The 18,666-nt window shown below is 44.5% G+C and overlaps 1 long non-coding RNA gene across 2 annotated transcripts; it reads right to left on the reverse strand.

Annotated features, from left to right (window-relative positions):
- Positions 1-688: 688 nt before the first annotated feature.
- LOC120884820 (uncharacterized) lies at positions 689-18,612 on the reverse strand. 2 transcript variants are annotated; one of them, XR_005727178.2, is made up of 5 exons: positions 18,284-18,612; positions 4,173-14,656; positions 3,123-3,172; positions 936-2,033; positions 689-824 (listed from the first exon to the last, which is right to left on the reverse strand). It is a non-coding gene; the product is annotated as an uncharacterized LOC120884820 (long non-coding RNA). The 2 variants fall into 2 exon arrangements; XR_013429862.1 differs by having other exon boundaries at positions 3,123-14,656.
- Positions 18,613-18,666: the final 54 nt, after the last annotated feature.

Below are 18,666 nucleotides of genomic sequence, written 5' to 3' on the forward strand. Positions count from 1 at the left end.
GACATGTCCCAAGTGTGCACAAAACGAATAAGGGCACACCAGTAAGAGTTAGTGAGATGCACAAAGTGCATATTGACTTAGTTGCAAGGAGGACCAGCCAAGTACGACAATGAAGAAAAAATACCAAACAACTGCAAGGAGTCAAGGCTAGCAGATAGTGTTGCTTTGCTGTAGGGCATGGCACATAATAGATGGTAGGAAACCCAAAAAGTATGGAACCTGAAGTTGAGCCCTGATGGGGAACAGGATAATGCAGCGACGCTGCCCTCCACAAATGCTGTCCCCTACACGATCTGTGCTTATTCTTCCAAGCACCCTCACGAGGAGATGAAAGCAGGGAGATGGAATATCCACCAGTGGTGTGCACTTGTTTTCGTTTGGAAGACCCAGAAGGCAGAGCCTGAGCAGAGCCAGCGGGTCCCGTCTCACAGGGAGTGCAATCCAGGACACAAGACTGAAAAAAGGAAGAGCTAAGGTGACACAGTGGGCCTCCAGCCGGCCACCCTGTGTCCTACCAGATGGAAGTTTACCTCCCAGGAAGCAATGCTCCATCCTCCTGGCACTGAGAGGACTAAATCTGTGCAACCTGCCTCAGCCGACTGAGAACCCCAGGCAGAGGGCACACAGAGACAAAGCACTGCTTGGCTGCTCCTGCCTGAGGCCAGCTGAAGCCATACAGAGCTGCTTCCTGCAGAGCAGCTGGAACCTGAAACATGGAAGGAGGGCAGACAGAAAGTGGGGCCTGGGAAGTGTCTGACATGGTGCTGGTCAGCTGGATCTGCCACGGGTTCTGGGTCTTCCATTACGTCTGGATGATGGAGAGCCTGCAAAGGTAAAGGAGGAGGTAGTTATGAGAATCCTGGGAGTATTTATAGTATTATGCAGGACTTTCCACGTAACATACATGTATATAATACATTTTAATAATAGCATACCTGGACAAAACTGTGGTGTAGGTGCAGCCAGGAAGCAATTGCCTTCATGCTGCTCAAAAGATGGTAGCTATCCCTTCTCATCACTTGTAAAACACCCTTAATTTGACGTGAGGAATGGAATCAGTCTCAAAATGGGTGAATCACAAAAATATCTGTAGACTGAGGTTCACTTTTGAATCTAATGTCATCATTGCTGTAGGTCACATAATGGATACTGAGTTATTATTAGCAAGTTTTATAAGTTGCCTGGAAAACATCCGTCACGAGGTGGTGCAGCATTAACGGGCAGGAACAGGAGCTGTGCATAAAAGCACATTACGTCACCCTCCAGCGTCACTGGAGAAAAATGGCTGCCTGGTAATTCATTGTGAAGGTCCTGACTCCAGGAGGACTTCATGAATAACAAAGTCGACTTCTTCATTCATCACGAGCAGTGGCTGATGTGTGTTTTTCATGCAACTTTCTAAGAATAAAAATTTCTTCAGATAGACAAATATATGTCATTTTTTTTCCTCTGGATGGAGTTCTATGTTATGGTCTTGAAAATCAATAATCTGATTTGAATTTACTTGCTCTTCTTACCATCATCTAAGTCATTATTAAATGAAGCCAAATGATACGCTTCTCCTCATCTCTAAATGGAAGAGCACATTCAATTTATTTTAAAACATTTTGCAAAGCAGCATCACTTTCGGAAAACACTTAATAATTGCCTGGCAGATTATCCTCTTATGCTATTCTCATCGTCGTCAGGAGGGTCCTGATGCAGGAAAACCTCAGGAGATTGAATGGAAATATTCTCTCTGTTCCAAAAGTGGGCCTAGATTCCAATCTCTCTCCCAAAATTTGGACCTTAAATGAGTTAACGTTTACCATCCTGACCTTGTCTGTGATAGCTTGGTTTACTCCCATCTCTCTGTTGTACTCAGGCCAAAGGTGCCATCTTTTGTGCAGCAGAATAACAGACGTGAGGCTAAGGGGGAGACAGGGCACCCAGCAGCAGGAAACCTGGGGCATTGGTAGCTTCTGCCAGGTCTCTGCTCAGTGTGGCTCTTCCTAGTTCAATATGGAACTGTTTGCACTTCTGGGGGCTCAAACCTAGGAGAGACAGTCCAATACACAAAGGTCAGGCCACGGGGCACAGATGATTGGAACAACTACTTGTCAGGGGTCTGATCTGGTACTTCCCAGTTCAAGGTCAGCCTGCTTGGACCCCTAACCTGCCTCCTTCCCTCCGCACGCCCCTGCTCCTTGGGAGTGATTCTAGATACCAAAAAGCAACCAGAACACTTCAGGAGACATGGTCTAGGGCAAGAAATGTGGGAACTGGGCTCTCATCTGGACAAATGATGGAGTAGAATGAGCCTCAAGATGATAGGAGATGAGAACAGTACCAAAGAAAGTAAAATAGAAAAAAGACAGACTCATGCCCCACTGACACATGTGCTAGAGGACTAGCTCTCCCAACTCCTGGGAGCTGCTCTGTCTCCTGATGGGTGGCTGGGAGTTGATCTCTGCAGCTGGCCGGCTGGGAGCAGTCAGAGACAGCTGCTCTTGCACACACCTGTGTCTGGAGCACAGTCCCATGGGAGAAATCAGGAGTGGTCCAGAGAGAGGACAGCCCCTAAGCATGTCCACTTGGTGTGCTTCTCTTGCTTCTTCAGGGAGTTTCACTGACAGCTGAGTTTCAGGGAGGATTTGGGGAATCCGGAACCTTCCTGCCCAGCTGGAAGGTGCCACACCACTTCCTCCTGTGGGCAAATGTCTCAGTGTGGACAGGTCCCTCAGCCCTGCTGCCTGTGGAACATCCTGAGGCCAGTGCACCTGTTGCATCTCAATCACTCCCTACCGTGGCACCAACACACACCGACACATTTGTAGATAGGTCCAGAACGAGAGGCAATCTCCAGGCCACAGTGGAGCCCTGCTCCCAGGCTGTAAGTCACACTTTCTACATTGTCACACTTTCTTCTTTCCTCCAAGACAGAAGTCCTGGTGAACCTGAGGCCGACTCCCCACCACCTCTCCAGCTGCCTGTCTTGGAGGCTGTTAGGAGAAGACCTCTTCTGGTGCAAGGACGTTTTTCTCACCTGTGTTCTTTAGCTCTACCCCCCTAATTATTCCTAGGAAAAGAGGACCGCATCTCAGGCAAAATGGGCCGTGATTTGGCAGATCAGGGAGACTTACCCTTAGGTGGTGGTATCTGGTGGTATCAGCCAACTTCTCTGCTCAGATATCTGTGAATAAAATAATGACTATTGAAGAATGAGACATGTGGCTAGTTGATTCATTAAAATGGAGGGTACGTGCCTGTTGCTTAAAATATGCTCCATGCAATCAGTGTCAGCACCTCCTGGAAGTGTATCAGAAATACAAGACCCTGCTTATTTTTTGAGACGGGTTCTTGCTATGTTGCACAGGCTGATCTTGATCCCCTGGGCTCAAGGGCTTCTCCTGCCTTGGCCTCCTAAGAAATTATTAAGTGACTTGCAAAACATCACATGGCAGACAAGTGTTGAAGGCCAGCCAAAGCCAGGCAGTCTGACTCCATACCTGTGCACTGAACCCACCTTTGTCATCCTAGGAGAAAAAGAAAATGAGTCCTAGGCTGGGGGTCTTGACCTTGGCCACACATTGGAATCACCATGGGCACTCTAGAAAACACTCATATCCCACAGACTGGGACAAAGCATTCACAGTTAATTATATTGTTATATTGAGTGCATGTCTCCATATGTAACTGCAAATAGCACCTTTATGTACATCTAAAAATGCACCAATAAAAATGTGTGAAAAAAGAAAAAGAGGAAAAATAAATAAAATACATATTACAGTAAAAAGAAAATCCACAGTTTATTTATCTGACATGTCCTATGTCAAGAATCTATAAAGAATCCCCAGGAGGGGGGCTGGGGATGTGGCTCAATTATAGAGTGTTTGCCTAGCATGTGTGAGGTACTGGGTTCCATTCTCAGCACCACATAAAAACAAATAAATATAATAAAGGTGTTGTGTCTATCTACAACTAAAAATAAAAAACAAGAAAAGAATCCCCAGGAATGAACATTAATAAGACATTTCACCTAGAGTCTAAAAATAGGTGAGGGCCTGAACAAATGCTTCATACAAAAAAAATACACAAATGTCCAATAAATACCTGAAAAGATGCCCCCCAAAAGATGTCCTTGTCATCAAGTCTGAAAATAAAATAACAAAGAGATGTCCTTTCATACTCACCAGGAGGGTTAACATTGAAGAGGCCAGCACCCCCAGGGTCGGCAAAGATGCAGAGCAACTGAAACTGTCACTCCCAGCTGTGGAGGGTGTCAGGTAGTGGGCTGTGCCAGGGAGCTGTGGCCAGTCCACATAGGTCAACATGTCGCCTGAAGGATTGCACTCCCACCTACTGAGTGGGCATGGAAGTTACTGTACAGTTTCCCAAAGACTGACACCCTCCCAAGGTCAGGGGCGACGGCCAACATTTCTCCTGCTCACAGATCTTGTGGTCAGAACAGAGAAGGGCCACAGTGCAGCAGTCTTTATCTGCCCCAGGATGGCCAGCGTCTGCCATGGCTGGTCCCCAGATGGCTCATTCACCCATCTGGCCTAAGGCTGCGCCAGGACTTTCAACCAGTGTCCATCCTTGTGGTGGTCTCAGGGTCCCAGACTTTTCCCATGGCTGCTCAGTCAAAGAGCTGCCTGGCCCTTTTGTTTACATGGCCTTATGGATTGTATCCCCTGAAGAGCCACACTGTCCATGCTAGTCTGTGTGGTTATCCTGCTGTGCCGCAGGCTGGGAATGAGCCACAGGTACTTGCTCTCTCACAGTTCTCAAGGCTGGGCAGTCCAAGGTCAAGGTGCCACCAGGGTGGGGTGGCAGCTAACGGATGTCTACTTTTGTCTTTCCCTCCATGTGGAGGGAGAGGGAGAGATCTCTCTTTTTGTTTCTAATTTTTAATTGGTATATAATATTTGTACATATAGGATACGTATTGTAATTCAGTACATGAATAATCAGGTAATTAGCACAGCCATTTCCTGGGATGGTAACATTTCTGCCCGTTGGGACCCTTCACACCGCTCTCCTCTAGTTAGGTTGAAATGGGTAACATTGTAGCCCTAGTTATCCTATTCCATTAGAACTACTTCCACCCTAACTGCAGTGGTACCCATGATCCTCCTGTCACTGTGCCCTCCCACTCCCCTTCCTGGCTTCTAGTCACCTCTATTCTACTCTCTACTTGTAAGTGGCCAAATTTCTTTAGCTTCCACAAATGAGGGAGAATGTGCTATATTTGTTTTTTTTCCTTTTATGCAACATGAGGCCTATTGAATTAGGTCCTGTTCTATGAACTTGTTAATCCTTAATTACTTCCCTAAAGGCTCTCCTTGCAAATACAGTAATACTGAGGGGTAGAGCTTCAACATAGGAATGGTGGTGGTGGGGGGGCAGGATTCAGTCCACAATGTTGTCCCTGCCGCTATTCTCTGTGAACTGAAGCAATCACAAGCCTGTGGGCTACGGCAGGAGGGGACATAAAGACCACGTCTGATGCAGGCGTGTCAAAGACAGTGTAGCCATGCTTTAAAATCAGGACGCAGGGCCTGGGATGGAGTCTAGTGGTAGAGCAAGACCCTGGAGGGGATCCTCAACTTGGTAAAAATAAGTAAATAAGTAGAGTCCCTCTAAGTTCTATTCATAGCAGCCCCAAACTGCTAACAACTCCCAAATACATCAATATTGATATGGATAAGCAAGTTGTGATATATCCATATATCAAACATTACTCAGCAGTAAAAATAGATATACAACCACATGGAAGAATCTCAAAAACCTAATTTCAAGCAAAAGAAGCAGACCCACCAAAACCAGAAATGCCTTGTGATACCATTTACATCAAGTCCGAAAACAGAAAAAACTCATCCATGATGACAATGCAGGGTGACCTGGGCAGATCGTGGGTAAGAGGACTTTCACGACTTCCCCCACGCATGTCCAGTGAGCAGTGCAGCTGAGGAGCAGGGCTCAGGCGGCACAAGGTCCTAAGGTGGGGAGGACTCCGGAGCCCCTTTCACTAAAACCCAGTGCTCGCCTTGTGACAAGCTCTCACACACGTAGCTTGGAACAACCTCAATTTATGCTTTTACATTCTGAACATCAGAGGTTCAAAGTTAGTCTTAAGGGGCTAAAAACCAAAACGCTGGTAGTACTGTGTTCCTCTAGAAGTTCCAGGAGAACATCTTTCCTTCATAATCTGTTGGGGCAGCTACAGCAAAATGGCATCAATTGGACGACTTATAAGCAACAGAAATGTATTTCTCACAGTTCCAGAGCTTGGAAAGTCCAAGATCAAGGTAAATTTGATGTGTGGTGGGGGTTCGTCTTCTCCCTGTAACTTCAATGGTAGACAAGAGGGCTGGCTGTCTTTTATCAGGATGCTAATCTCAACCATGAGGTTCCACCCTCCTGACGTCCCTAAAGCTCCATTTTGTCATGCCATCACTTTGGGGGGTTCAAATGGAACACACAAATTTGGAGGATACAATCACTTGGACCACAGTATCTCCCTTGCCTCTTCCAATTTCTAGAGACTGGCCACATCTCTTGGCTCATGGTCGCTTCTCTATACTTTCTGCTTCTCGTGACATCACCTTCTTCTCTGACTCTGATCCTCCTCCATCCCCATCTCAGGATCTTTGTCCTAATCCCACCTGCAGAGTTCCTTCATCACATAAGGTGACCCATTCACCAGTCCTGGGAATTCGGATGGGGATGTATTTGAGAGGATGATTTTTCAGCTTACTTCACTGTCCTTTTGGGAAATGTACTTTTTTCAGATGTCAAAAAGAGAACAAAATCCTTATGCCAAACACTGCAACCCAAAGGACTTAGAAAGTTTCCTCTTTTGTCTCAAACGATTTTTTAAAAGTGACCTACAAAATGCTTGTCATCTCCCCAGATGACAGCATTACATCAGCTGTCCCAGATAACCAGGCCCAGGGGTGGTGATCGCATTAACAGAGAACTTAATTTCCCTTCTCAGGTCCCAGGACAGCAAGCCCCGTTACAGTGTGAGAACTTGAGAACAGCCACTGTCCTTTGCTACTAATGGGACAGGAGGTGGAGGACAGGGAGCAAGACTTTAGAGGCTCGTGTTCTCAGCTCTCCTAGTATGTGAGGATGAGAAGTGGGCACCAGCAGAGTTGGAATAACGTGTGCTGGAGGACCCACCACAGCCCCTCCTATGCCTGCACTCTCTGTCTCCAAGAGCTTACATGGTAAAGAACACAGGGAAAGGGGCTGTTAATTCTTCCCTGCACTCTCAGTCTTCTGGTTTCTTCCAGGACGTTCCTGCAGTCAACTGTTTCCCCACGGGTGGACTTGCTCCCCTCGGCCTGCGGGGTGAACACAAAGGTCCCTGGTCTTGTCTGTATTGCATCCTTGGCCGGGATCCATCATCTGAACCTCACACTCCAGCCCAACCAATCTAAGGAGGGACACAAAACTGTCTTCTGTTGTGTTGCTTGAGCACTAAATTCTTGTCATAAATGTCACTAAGGGCCTGTCTTTCCTGCAGGTTATGGCTGAGACTGGCCAGTCTTGAAGTAGCTTGAAGACAACCACTTTGCTTCAAAGTGGTTGAATGGGATGAGGCTCACCCCTCATCCCATTCAAGGGCTGCTTCCTCATGCCTCCATGAGGAAACTCGGACTTTGTAGGAGCTGTAGCACCACCTTCTCCCTCTTCTTCTGCTTCATTCAGAAAGGAAAACATGCCCCAGGGCTGCTCCTGGTGAGATAGGTTCTCTCCTCTAAGCTCAAGAGTGAGAGCCCAAGGGTGTCTGTGTGACAGCCTGCTGGAGAAGAGAGAGAATGTTGCTCCCCATAGGTTCAGACAGGAGCACCCCCAAGACTGCAGACCTCAGGCATCCACTACTGCCCAGATTGCAGCCTCCTGGCTTGGAGGATCAAGATCAGTGCTCAAGAGGCTAGAGATGTCATTCTGCAGCCACATCTGACCCCTTCAAAGGAAAGACATCAAGTCCTCCATCCCCAGCCCAAAGTTACTGCTTGTCCATAAGAGTGGCTTCCCAGTTTAGAGCTCTTCCTGGCCCTCCCAACTTTCCCTTGCCTTCCACACTCCTTTGGTTGTGAGATAACTCTCAGTGGGTGGATGTCCTGCAGTTCTGCATGTCTTGCAAGCAAGGAACTGGTTTTCCCTTGTTCTGGATTATCTTCTCAAGGACGTAAAGTCAAGTCTTGGAAGACAAACAATGGTGTCTTTCTCCAACTCAAAGGCAGTTTGCTTTCACACTTAGAAATACAAAGGATATTTCCCTCAGGAGCAAAATATCTCTTACCAAATATTCAGGGTCTCCAAACTCAGAGATCCTCTTGTATTATAAGACCTTAAGTATGCTGGTGTTGTCCAGCTTCATTATGCCTGCGCTCAGGGGCAAGAAATACGAATACTCTGGCTACTACTACTGTTGGGAAGAATTGCACAGCTTCTTCCAGTACCCAAGGAACTGACAGCCCAACTCACTAGCTAGCAAACAGGGTGAAGCCTCAGGCCCTTCTAAGGCGTCTATGCTCCCTAGTGCTAGACTCAGTGCAAAGCAACACATCCAGACCTCCTGTGTCCTCAATAAACAGGCCAAGTTGATTCAGTCAAATAGTGTCAGATTTAAAATGTAAAGATTTCATTTCCAATTCGACAAGACACTGCTGCTGTTGCAGTCCACAGAAAATTTCAGAGGTTGCTTACACCTGGGACTTTTGAAGTTAGAGCCCTTCAAAGCTTTATAGGAGCTGTTTTAGCGCCACCTACTGGTGATGTCTGATAAGGACCTTCAGATGGGCACATGGGCCGACCTATTCTAAAGTCCATCAGTAGCTGAATGGCTACACCTGGGCAAAATAGAGGTGAATCTCTCAATTATAACGGGAGAGGGGCAAGGGAAGGAATATTTGATAAGGAATATTTGGTAAGGGATATTTTGCTCCTAAGGGAAATATCCTTTGTATTTCTAAGTGTGAAACTACAAAAAACAAGAGAAACTAATTGAAGCAGTTTTCCACTCACACAGATCTAACAGGAGATAGATACAGATATATATATTTTAGTTGTAGTTGGACACAATACCTTTATTCCATTCATTTATTTTTATGTGGTGCTGAGGATCAAACCCAGGACCCCACGCATGCTAGGCGAGCCCTCTACTGCTGAGCCATAATCCCAGCCCCACAGATATATTTTTAAAGGGACTTAAAGGAATTGGCTCATATGATTGTGGGGTCTGGCAAGATAGGAATTCTGGTAGAATTTCTGTGTCAGTTTAGAGGTGAAATTCCTTCCCCTTCCCTGTAAAACTTTAGTCTTAAGGCCTTCCATTGAATGGATGAGACACATCTACATTATCAAGGATAATCTTTTTTAAAAAATTTTATTTATTTATATGTGGTGCTGAGAATATAACTCAGTGCCTCATACATGCTAGGCGAGTGCTCTACCACTGAGCCATGACTCCAGCCCCAAGGCTAATCTTATCAAAGGCAATTTTCTGTAGATGCTGATTACATCTGCAGCAACACTTACTCTAGTGTTTGAGCAAACAGCTGGGCACCACTGCCTAGTCAGGGTAACACATAAAGTGAACCATTACAGGCAACCCTTATTGATTTGGCATTACTGTACCTGACTTTTTATTTAGGTACTGGGGATTGAACTCAGGGGCACTCGACCACTGAGCCACATCTCCAGCCCTATTTTGTATTTTATTTTTATTAATTTTTTTTGCAGTTGTAGATAGACAGCATGCCTTTATTTTATTTTTATGTGGTGCTGAGGATTGAACCCAAAGCCTCACACATGGTAGGCAAGTGCTCTGCCGCTGAGCTATAGCCCCAGCCCCTATTTTGAATTTTATTTAGAGACAGGGTCTCACTGAGTTGCTTAGTGCCTCGCCATTGCTGAGGCTGGTTTTGAACTTGAGATCCTCCTGTCTCAGCCTCCTGAGCCACTGGGTTTATAGCGTGTGCCACCACGCCTGGCTGTACCTAACTTCTTAAGTCACACTTAATCTCCTCCAAATAAAGACAATAACAACATCAAATTTCCACCTAACCTGATACAGCTATCCTGAGTACGAAACTTCACTCCTTCCCAGAAGAGGAGGCAAATCCTTGGGCAATGCTTATCTTCCCTTTTTTGTTTTTGTTTTTATTCTTTTTTAGTTGTAAATGGATCTTTTATTTTATTTATGTATTTATATGTAGTGCTGAGGATCAAACCCAAGTGCTCTACCACTGAGCCACAATTCCAGCCCTCTTCTCTTTGACATCCTGAAATTTAAAAACTACCATGGAAAGTTAGTACATCTTAGGTTATATAAAGGAATAAGAGAGGGAAGGGAAGCAAAGATATTATGTATAAGGATTACATTTGTAACCAAAAAAGAAATATTCGTGACAGTCTTAATTTCTGTAACCAGCCATGTGGCTGGGATTTGTAGCTAGTATCCTAGCTGGTATTTGTAATAATCACCCTCTTCCACTGTCATTCCACATTCCCTTGGCCCTCAGCAAGCACTTCAGATAGTTGTGGTTCTTCACCTGGTGAGATGATGACATCTTCATCCCTGAAAGGTCTGGGCCATTATTGTTCCCATCTGCATTAGACTGTTGTGGTTTTCCATGGACCTTAGTCATGGTAACAGTAAGAGATGCCCCACAGGAGCTCTTGCACTCCAGATGTACTATCCCCTGCTTCCACTGTAGAGTGGCTGCCCAGTCTGCCCTGAGCAGCCAGGATCAGTCCTCCCACAGCATCTGTTGGTTCAGAGGCCTGAGCAAAGCACCTGGTGGCATCTGAAGTTCCAGTTCATTGGGGATGCTGTGTCTCCTGGTAGAGGCAAGCCTCCTTTTGAAACTAAGACTTCTAGGTCAGCAGAGCATGAGGTCACCATTCAAGAAGCAAAAATTTTGTAGGTCACCAGGGGTAATTGTGGCTGGTGCCATTCCCGTTTCCACCCTTTGGTTCCTGGACCTGCATTTGCTGGCTGCAGGAGAAGCAGCCCATATGTTGCATGCTGATTCAGAGAATATACAGCATTCTGGAGAACCTTGTCCCAGCCTTGCAAGATATAGCCCGTCACTGTGCTACATCTGAGTCTTCAAAAGGCCATTTCACCCTTCAGTCAATGGAGGGAAACGTTGTTAAATCCACGGATTCCATGAGTGTGGGCACACAGAGCAGTGAGTTCCTTGTTCAGAAGCACAGCTATGTGAAATCCACCATCATGGTGGACCAGGCAATCTGCAAGTCCACAGGTGGTAGTTTTGGCAGAAGCATGGCATACAGGGAGGGTGAAGGCACATCCACATATGGAATGTGTCAATTCTAAGAAGGATAAAATTCTACGATGGAAACAGTCCACCACACTGGGGAACAATGCTGTACTAAGGAATCAGTGTCAATCTCTGCTGTTGACAGAGGCATTCGATGGTGGTCATGGCCAGGTCAGCCTCAGTGAGTGCAAATCCATGTTGCTGAGCCTCTGTACAACCTTCATTACTACCACCATGGCCACTTTATTCATGAGCTCAGTGGGTGGTGACCAGGGTGGCTGCAGAAGGAGACTCATTGTTAGTCACAGAATGGGTACATCCTATGCACTCAATTATTGAAGTCCTTCTCTGCTGAGGTGACCCTTAGGTGAGCATTCATGTGGGACATAAATATTTTCATGGGATTTTTTCCAGCCCACTCAGAGGTTTATCCACCAGAGCTCTTTGTGGGTGCAGGGGTTTCCCTCTCTTGTTTATTTCTCATTTGTGGTGAAATTGTTTCTCCATCGAATAAAGATTGTATGGGTGTTTCTGTTTGTGAATATCCAGTGAATACACTTAAGATATGTGTACATTTTGGAATGCATATTATACGTAATTAAAAAGGGTTAAAATGGTAAAGATAAAGGTAATAAGACAAAAACTAATGGAAACAAGAGAAAGACATTACATTAGATATGTAAAAATTCTAATTTTTTATTGGTGCATTATAGTTGTACCCAGTGTTGGGGATTTGTGGTTATATATTCATACATGCACACAATATAACAATATAGTTTGGCCAGTATCACCCCCAGCACCTTCCCCTCCCTCCTCAATTCCTCTACATTGATCCCTTTCCTCTACTGATCTCCCTTTGATTTTCATGAGATCCCCCCACCTTTCTTCTTCCTCTCTAGCTTTCACATGAGAGAACACAACCCTTGGCCTTCTGAGTTTGGCTTATTTTGCATAACATCATGTTGTCAAGTTCCATCCGTTTCTGCAAACGACATAATTCCATTTTTCTTCACAGCTGAATAAAACTCCATGGTGTCTGCATTCTCTTTATCCATTCTTCTGTTGAAAGACACCTGACAGACAGGTTCCATAATTTGGCTGTTGTGAATTATGCTGCTATAAACAATGGGTATTCAGGTATCACTGTAGTAAGATGACTTTAATTCTTTAGGCTAAATACCGAGGAGTGATATAGCTGGATGATATGGTGGTTCCATACTGAGTCTTTCAAGGAAACTCCATATTGATTTCTATATTAGTTTTATTAATTTACAGTCTCACCAACAGTGTAAGTGTTCCCTTTTCTAGATGTCATTTTTAATTATAAAAAGTTACTATTTATATATATACACATATAATGTATATATTATGTCTGAATACACTATTTATTTATTGATATATATATTTAAGTATCTTGGTAAAATGATTGATTTTTTAAGGAAAATATGAATAATCAAAACTGATTTGAGCCTCTCAGTGTCACCAGTTGCTGTGTGCGTGCGAAGGACTGAGCTAGCTCGAGATAAAAACTCTTTGCTGCTTACATTGATCTTGGTCTCTGGTGGTCTTTTGGGGGTCCTGAATTTGAGCATAACATATGGGGGCTCATCCGGGATTCCCCCTATAAGCCTATTCAAGACACCCCAATAGAGAGGTGATGAAAACCCGGCTGAAGCACCCATCCCCAGATGTCAACCTGTTTTTCTCCAACCAGACTTCAAATGGAACTGACTTCTAAAAGGGAACTCATGTCCCCCATTTCATCCCCCATGTTGTCCCCCACATCGTCGAGCCCCCCTCGAGTTCGACACCCTCTTTCAGCTCTTTAGTAGCCAGAACGAGCCATTGCCCCTTCTCCTTACAGCAATAAGGAGTTCCTAAAATTAGAGGGGGGAATGAAGCCAGAAATAGACAGACAGTATAGATAGGTAAATCGAGTCAGGTTGGATCTAGGAGGCCAATTTTGAGTGAGTCTGGGAAGTTGAAGACTGTCCCCTGAGGGTTATTGTTTACCAAGATGTAGAGCCTGCCCAAATAGATCCCAAACCGAGGGAACCATGATTGGTTCCCAAGTTTCCAGACAAAGGGGGGAATGAAAAACCAGCCTCTACCTCAGAGCAAAGCTTGTCCAAGGAAGGGGGGGTGACCCTTGTCCTTGGAAAGACCCACAGAGCACTCCAAGGCACATACCCACCCTGCAGAGTTGTTTATCTACAAATAACAGGAGAGATCTGCTGCGCCAGATGAGGGAAATACCTGGGATGCCAAATGACCCTCCCAGTAGTTTATGGTGGTTGATAACATGTTGGGAAACCATAGAGTTCAGCACGTACACCCCTCGTGACTTAAACAAATCAGTTCAAATCCCCCTCTTGTACTAACCAATCACCCTTACTCAACTTGTTCCCGCCAGTGAATGTGCTAATCATGTTTTAGAGTTGTTTTATGATTTTCCCGTGGTGTGTGATGATTTGCTAAGAGATGCTATGATATATGTGAAGTCCCTGCCTTCCCCAAAGAATGTATAAAACTGCTGCAAACCCTGGTCTCGGGGCCTCTCAGTGTCACGAGTTGCTGTGTGCACACAGAGAACTGAGCTAGCTCGCAATAAACACCTCTTTGCTGCTTAAAAAAACAAAAACAAAAACAAAAACAAACCTGATTTGACAAAAGGCAGAAACATTAAGAGACCAATATTAAAGTAATTTTAAAAGGTGCTTAAAAGTCAACCATCTTATTACCAAAAGCTTCAGGCCTGTTTAATTTTATGGATGCCATCTATCAAATATTCACAAAACAGTAGTTCTTATGTGATTCAAACTGGCCCAGAGCAGCCAAAAACAAAACAAAACAACAAAACCCTTCTTAACTCATTGTAGGTTAATATATTTCATAAATCAGAAAAGGACAAGAACAGCACATAAGCAAGGTATACACAAACCACCACATATTTTAAGGGAAAAAAAAGAACAAAAAAGTAAAACAAAAACAAGGAAAAATTATCTACCAATATTCCTTATAAATATAAGCAAAAATCTTAAGTAAAATATTAGCGAACCACCAGTGGTAGAGCAACAGGAGTGGAAAAGAGAGAGAGAATGAGAGAGAAGTTAAAAATTCATTTGGTTAATCAGGTTCAGTCACCCTCAGGGACCCTCAGGGACCCTCAGTCCTCTGAACTAATTGCTAGATGCAACATGCTTAGAAAGATCCAATTTGGATGCCAGTCTTGGGGCTTCCAGAACTCTGAATTCTAACAGCGCAATGTGGAGGTGTGTACTTGTGGTCCAAACTACTCAGAAGGCTGAGGCAGGAGGCTCACTTGAGCTCTGGAGTTCACGGAGGGCTTCAGCAATATGGTGAGACTCTGTCTTTAAAACGGAACAAAACGAACAAATAAAAATAATAATGGTTCAGCATTAGGAATGTTATTAATGTACTGGCGGGAAAAAGGGGATACAGTAAAACAGTATTTCCTAACAATGCTGTTCAAAAGCTGGAAATAGAAACTTAACCTTGCAAGAAATTCCACTCCAGTAAAAGCACTTTCATTAATATCAGAAAGAGGACAACTATGATCACAGCTATTATTCCACAATGTGCTAGGGTTAGTTTGGGCTTTATCCTCCCCCCCTCTTCCTTTCTGAAATACAGAGAACTGAAGGTCTCCAAACTCGTTTCCCAGACTCTTACCAGCTCTTAGGTTCTGCCTACAAGAGGTGGTGGTAGGATTTTGGAATGTGGGAGAAACAGAGGCACCTTTGCCTCTCAGAACAGGCAGCTCAGACAACTGCAGTCCCAGTGACACTGGGAGAGTTTGGCTGCCTGCTCAGAAGTAGATTCTGACCAGTGGCCACTGCAGCTTCACTCAGCTCTGGCTGCCAAAGCAGTACCAGCAGCAGTTCCAGGAACCTCAGCTGTTGAGAGTTTGTGGGTCCTTGCTCCTCTGGCCATTGCTAACCTTAGACATCCATAGTCAGCCAGGGCACTGGCTCCTAGCTTCCTGTCTCATGACAGCATAAGTCCCAACAGCCACCTCAGAGGGTCAGAAATGGCGGTCCCTGGGGAAAACTATATTTTCTTTTATTCTTCCAACCTGAAGACGGGGAACAGTTTTCTTATTAATCTTGGGTAATCTCACATGTTCCCATTTTGCCCATAGTTAACTCTTCCAATGTATTTGTAACCAATTTTTTATATGTGTGTGTTAAATTATCTGAAATAACTGAAGGGGAAACTGTATTTGTGATTAGATATTGATTGATACAAAGCATATATACAAATATTTTGCAGATTATGTTTTTACAATATATATATATACCTACAAGAATCAGTGTGCAGTAAAGGAACAGGAAAAAAAAAAGTAAATAAGCAAAATTAATAGCTTTCAACTGTGTGGTGGCGCATGCCCGTAATCTCAACACCTCAGAGGCTAAGGCAGTAGGATCACAAGCTAAAGACCAGACTAAGCAATGTAGTGAGGCCTTGTCTCAAAATAAAAAATAGAAAGGACTGGGGATATAGCTCAGTGGCAAAAAGCCTCAGGGTTCAATTTCAGTATCAAAAAAAAAAGTTTTTTATAAACAATATTAAAAAACCTCACTCACAAGTGTATAAAAAACAAAGTATTTTTAAAAAGCCTAATGAGAAATATGCATGACTTTATAAAGGAAAACTTTAGAAATATTGTGAAACATATACAATAAAAGCTATATGCATAAAAGAAAGGAAGCAGGCCTATGTTGATCTTTGTATGTTAGTGCATAAGCAGGGGGATGATGGATAAACTAAAATGTTTGTATTTTGGTTAGAAATAAAATATTTTGGTTAGAATAAAAAATGAATGAGACCCACATAAAAATATCTTTATGATTTAGATTTTTTTAAATAATCAAAACAATAGATTTTGTATTAGTCTGTTTTCTATTATCACAACGAAATGCCTGAGGATGAGTAACTTTTATAAAGAAAAGGCTTATTTAGCTCAGTTTTGAAAGTTTGCTAGAGTTTGGACCTGGAGTGTGTCTCAAGGGTTCATGTGCTAAAGGCTTGGACCCTAATGTAGCATTGTTCACGGGTGCTACTTTTGGGATGTAACTGGCTCATGAAGGCTCTGATCTCATTCAAGGGATTAGTCCAGTGTCAGATCATAATTTAATGGGCTATTGGGAGGTGATAGGAACTGCAGGCGGCAGAGCATGGTCGGAGGAAATAGGTCACTGGGGATGTGACCTGGAGTGGTGTATCTTGCCCCAGGCCCTTCATTCCGGGCTTTCTCTGCTTCTCAGCCTTCTTGTGGGCAGCTTTGTTTGGCTGGGCCTGTCCAGGATGATGCTGTGCCTCACTCCAGGCCCACGGAATGGAGCCAGTCAAGCATAAACTAAAACTTCCAACACCATGAACCCAGATGAATCTTTCTTCCCTTAGGTTGTATTTCTCAGTTATTTTGTCATAGTGACAAAGAAGTGACAAGGTTCAAGGGCGTGGCCCTGCCACTGGCTTAGCTTAGCTCTGGTGAGGCCCTTTTGGCTGTGCATACAAGGTGGAAAGTTAAAGTTGCCTTTCCCCCACAATCTAACCTCCTGTTAAAGGATAAAAATTGTTACTCTGTACCTCTCTGCACTATTCTTTGTACTTTTATGTAATATAAAGAGAATTTGTGTGTCTTGTATGCAGAAATTTTGTTTGAATTTTTAAAAATAAAATACCTGCTACGGTTTGGATGTGATTTGTCCTCAAAGGTTACTGGAGCCCTGGTCCTCAGCTTGGAGTGGGACCTTCAAAGGGTAGGGCTTAGGGGAAGGTCTTTAGGTTACTGGGAATGTGCCCTTGAAAGGGAAAGCAGGTCTTTGGCTTTCTGTCTGGCAGTGTGATCTCTCACTCAAAAACAAAACCAAACCCAGAAAAGGCAGGTTGTTTCCCCACTCCTCTGTGTCTGTTTCTATGCAATCCTTTAGGGGACAGCTGGGACAACCTGTTTTGAAATCTTTCTAATTTGTTTAATTTACGCTGTACCACATTCTTGCCATTCCTGGGCACAACAGGAAGAGCAAGCCCCTTCTGCAGGCTCACTTTTGAATTTTTGTCTATATTTTCTCTCCCTTGACCCAGGTTTCTGCTTTCCCATTCTCCCTAACTTGACCATTAGCCCCCTTTTCTGACCAAAAACACCGCCCCCCCAAAAAAAAGTCATTAAATGCCCTGAAGAATGTTCCTCTGCTTTTTGATCTGACTGAATCCTTGATCTGAGCACTACCCTTCACAGGTCTCTCTCTGCCAGTGTTCTTAACATCACCTCACCATTGAGGGACTTCAGGTTCATTTGGGGGTCCTGCCACCCCCGTAGATGTCTTATGGAGAACCTTCCATTTGTTCTATTTCCTCATCCCCTGTTCACTTGTTCCAGGGTTGAGGACTTCCAGGAAACTGAGGCAGTGCAAAGGCCCCTTCACACCCCTGTTCTTGCAATCAGATTTCAGACATGTTGCTCAGGCAATGAATGAGTTTATCAGAAAGGATGGAAAAGGGGAGAAGGGGACATGGTCAAGGGACAGAGTGGGTCCTCTCAGAGAGGAGAGGAATAGGTGCCTCTCCTGCACTCCAGTTTTATTGGGGATTCCCAGAGAAGTTTCCAGATAGTCTCACCCAGGTCCACCTCTTGACTTCTGACTGACATCAGGATGGCATCACATTTCGTGGCCTGCTGCCATGACAACTCTAGGTCACTTTGGCCCATGCTGACAGGTTCTAACTGGATTCTGAGTCATAAATTCTTACACATTTTATGGCTAGGAGGAATTATCCTTATCTCTGGGAGTTTTGGGATTTGGTCTATGAATAGGGTCTCTTACCAACATTATTTTGATTCTTTATTTCCCTGCAGATAACAGAAGAGTGACCAGTAAGCCAACAAATCCTGTTCACTTAAGCCAAGGAGGGGTACAGGTAAATTGCTTCTTGAAAAAGAAAGTATAGAATTTATAGAATTATTTCCTTACCTCGTGTTCCCACCACTGGCATGTCTGCCCCATCACACCTGTGAGGTCTTTGCACACTCTTCCCACTATGTGGAGCCCTGCCTTCCTGGTGGATCTCCCCAGCTCCTCACCTCTCCCTTCAACTCCATCCCTCCTCTATCCATCCTTCCTGTCCAAATCCGAGTCTCTACGTGTTTGGGGGAGAAACTTCCATAGCTGACCTAAATAAATTGAAGGCTGTGGATGATATTTTTCACCTTTTCATTTTCTAAATTCGCACTAATATCCAAGCTTTCGCACTGCTCTCACCGCAGGCTCTAGGCACCGTCCAGAGGCAGGCTCTGTCTCGTGTCCGTCACGGGGGCGTGGCTAGCGGGGGCGTGGCCAGCGCGGCGGGGGCGTGG

The sequence above is a fragment of the Ictidomys tridecemlineatus genome, chromosome 13, assembly GCF_052094955.1.
Source record: "Ictidomys tridecemlineatus isolate mIctTri1 chromosome 13, mIctTri1.hap1, whole genome shotgun sequence".
Taxonomy (NCBI): domain Eukaryota; kingdom Metazoa; phylum Chordata; class Mammalia; order Rodentia; family Sciuridae; genus Ictidomys; species Ictidomys tridecemlineatus.